At 42.1% G+C, this 2,316-nt stretch overlaps 1 non-coding gene across 1 annotated transcript; it reads left to right on the top strand.

The window, feature by feature from the left end:
* The first annotated feature begins 1,795 nt into the window (after positions 1–1,795).
* TRNAN-GUU (transfer RNA asparagine (anticodon GUU)) lies at positions 1,796–1,869 on the top strand. The gene has a single exon. It is a non-coding gene; the product is annotated as a tRNA-Asn (tRNA).
* Positions 1,870–2,316: the final 447 nt, after the last annotated feature.

Here is a 2,316-nt window from a genome sequence, read left to right as displayed (position 1 = left end):
AAGCTATGTTTGATATGCGTCATTGGAGTAAAATGTTCAGATTCCGTTCAATATTTTAATATATATGTTCTTTTGAAGTATTCTCAAGTGGAGAGACAAAAACAGGCAAAGCCAATTAACTGTGGAAATAGCTATCTCACTAAACATGTCAAAAACTACAGAACTGGACTTGAAGACTGAGTTAAAAAAAACAGTGGTACTTAGACAAATTTTTAGCATACGATGAGTTAATATTCCTTTCTGAATTAGTTTTCCTCATCTACTATCTCTCATCTTCTCTCTTTTTAGAAGGTAAAAGGTTAGTATGATGACTAAAGTGAGGAACAGAGATTGGAGTTAAAGAATATTTACATGAACAGAACTGTTCTTAATATTATTTCAGGCAGGAGAGTAAATATTGAAGGGAGGGGTGGTGAGGAACATCAGTTGTATTCTGTTCTAACTGAATAGTCACAAGAACAAAAGCAGAGGGAAAGGCTCACATTCTGGAATTTGGAGAAGAAAAGCTGGTGCCTGGTAGTTGTAGTTCACATTAACAGGTACCTAAAATATAAAGTAAGAAGGTAGCATCACTGAATGAAATCACACTCATTTATATGTTCTGGGTAAGCGTTTTTTCAAATTCAGAATTTTTAAGTGCACTTCTAAGTTTGTTGAAAGCTGAGTGGTACAGCTTGGTGTGAATTCACAGCTGTTTAACCTCTCAACTCTTTCAAGGAATTCCACTGCTAATTGGTTCCAAAGCCAATTTAAGTTGTCTTATCACGCAAAGGAACTTAAAATTTGATTGGACAGAGGCATGTCGCACACAACTTCTATAAATCATATTCGTATTCTTTTTTGAGGGATTCTGGACAGAACAATTACTGACCTAAAAATTTTAATATCGAGTTCTCAAGAGGAGGTAGCAATTCTTTGAAGAGGGAAAAGGGAAAAAAAAAATGGAGTTTTGTAGCGTACCTTATAAGGCATCAGGAAACATTCACACGGGGAAAGATTTTCATATAGGCTATTTATAGGGATGTAAAAGGTTTGCTAGCAGTGTTTCTGTGCCAAAATTTTCAGAAGTTAATCATAAATCATACTTGTTTCTTCTTTAATTTCTCTTTCCTCAGATTGGGTTATAAATATCCTGCGATATAGCATGGTTTAAATGTGGGTGTACAGGCTAGTTCCAGGGAGAATCAAGGACAGATTTAGCAATAAACTACAATGCACAGAGCCTGGGAAAGTTACTAGCTTTTTCTTGATGTCCTTCCTAGTAACAAAATGTCGTTGACAAATAATTTCACTGTAGGTTAGTACAAAAACAAACATACAGGGATTGCACATATGCATTTAATAATACCTGAAAATAAAAACAAAGAAGGCAAATGCAATTCAGATGACCTTGGGATTGCTACATAAGTAAATCAGGAAGATCAGCGAGCAAAGCACTGGAGAAATAGTTTGAAACAAAAAGAAAGTTTCTCAACTTACAAGATGAAAATTTATATTTTCTTATAAAAGGAAACTAATCAGAAATAGTTATCTTCCTGAAACAGAACGCTCCAAACGGGAGCTGGAAAAAAAGCAAGAGTATTTTAATACTCGTCGCAATCTGTAATTCTGCTCGATCGTGTCGTACAATTTTCCAGTATGCATAAAAGGTGCAAAACAGAGTTAAGAGGGTTGGAAATGTTAAGTGAAAATTTCCGATTCTAGTAACATGAATTAAAAAGAAGAAAACAGCATTTGCACACCACCCTTATTATTCCTTATAAAAGCTGTAGCTGAAGCAGCTGAAACCATCAGAGTCTCTGTGGCGCAATCGGTTAGCGCGTTCGGCTGTTAACCGAAAGGTTGGTGGTTCGAGCCCACCCAGGGACGCTCCTCCCTTTTTAGTGGTCGCCGGCGATTTTGCACAAATCTCAAGAGTCCAGGCGTCAGGGCTACGCCGGGGTGGATTTCCCGGGATCGGAGCCGAGAAACCTGCGACTCACTTCGCTGCCCCCGCGCGGGTGCTCTAACTTCCGGGCGTGCTGGGGGTTCCACCTCGCCTGCCCGCCCTCCCCCGGGATCGGCGCGGGTTCTCGGCCTCGCCGAGCTCCTGCGGGCCGCCAGGCGGGCGGGCGCGAGCGCCGAGAGCGCGCGGAGGCCGGGCGGGCCCGTTAGGAGCGCGCGCCCGCCGCCCCAGGGGCCCCGAGCGGGAATGCGGCCCGGGCTGCTGCTGTTCTGCTCCGGACCCCAGGCGTGTCTAGGTCTACTGAGTGCGTGTTTGCAAGAGTGTCAAGTTCGAGCTGCAGATGACTTAAAACTCTCCCATTTTGTTGAAGC

This window comes from Cynocephalus volans, chromosome 6 (assembly GCF_027409185.1).
Source record: "Cynocephalus volans isolate mCynVol1 chromosome 6, mCynVol1.pri, whole genome shotgun sequence".
Taxonomy (NCBI): domain Eukaryota; kingdom Metazoa; phylum Chordata; class Mammalia; order Dermoptera; family Cynocephalidae; genus Cynocephalus; species Cynocephalus volans.
This window is presented reverse-complemented; position numbering and strand designations above follow the sequence as displayed.